Consider the following 1,032-nt stretch of genomic DNA (forward strand, 5'->3'; position numbering starts at 1 on the left):
TGGATGGATGGATGCATCATCACTAGGGAATGAGGCTAAACTTTTTAAACACAGAGAAAGCCAGTAGTCATGTTTTTTTGTTGTTGTTTTTTTTAAACAATTTTAGTTACATCAATCAATCAGTCAATCAATGTTTATTTATATAGCCCTAAATCCCAAGTGTCTCAAAGGGCTGCAGAAGCCACAACGACATCCTCGGTTCAGATCCCACATCAGGGCAAGGAAAAACTCAACCCAGTGGGATGACAATGAGAAACCTTGGAGAGGACCGCAGTGACTAAAAAATATACACCAACTTTATGGCAAATAAACTGCACTTCTTAGTATATTTGGTATGATTATCAAGTATTATCATCACTGGAGGACGAGGCTAAACATGTTACACAGAGAGAAAGCCAGTAGTCAATTATCAAGTATCAAATTTCAAGTAGTATCATCACTGGGGGATGAGGCTAAACTTTTTAAGTATTATTATCACTTGATGGCTGGGTTGGTATATCATATTTAATTAGGCAAGGACTACTGTACTTTTCAAAGGTGCGTATTCATTTAGAAATGTTTTAAAATACATTTTAGCAATGTAATGTGAACCATTACTGTTGCTCCTCACCACGTCGCAAATATTGCGGCTTTACCATTTTTTGGCATCATTTTTAAAAACGTATACTGAACATTTTTGGTCCGAAATTAAACATTTTCATACTCAACGAGTATTATTGGCTACCAGAGGAGAGCAAACCAATCAAGGCTTGCTTTTCAGTATCGTGGGCACTGATTGGCTCAAGGGCTGGACTTCTCCCTTCACTATTATTCTTATTTTGTAAATTCCAGAGACCAGGTGTCCTCTACAGTAGACATTTGATTTTGGTCGGTTTATTTTGTCGGAGCACTCTGCTATTTTTAAGGCAAAAAGAAACAAGACTCTCACAATTTTTTTGAACCGAACTCAAGGGCCACCAGTTGAATAGCCTGAATAATGAATAGGAGAGGACCTAAAATAGAACCTTGAGGAACACCACTAGTATAACTAAA

Source organism: Nerophis ophidion, linkage group LG07 (genome assembly GCF_033978795.1).
Source record: "Nerophis ophidion isolate RoL-2023_Sa linkage group LG07, RoL_Noph_v1.0, whole genome shotgun sequence".
Classification (NCBI taxonomy): Eukaryota; Metazoa; Chordata; class Actinopteri; order Syngnathiformes; family Syngnathidae; genus Nerophis; species Nerophis ophidion.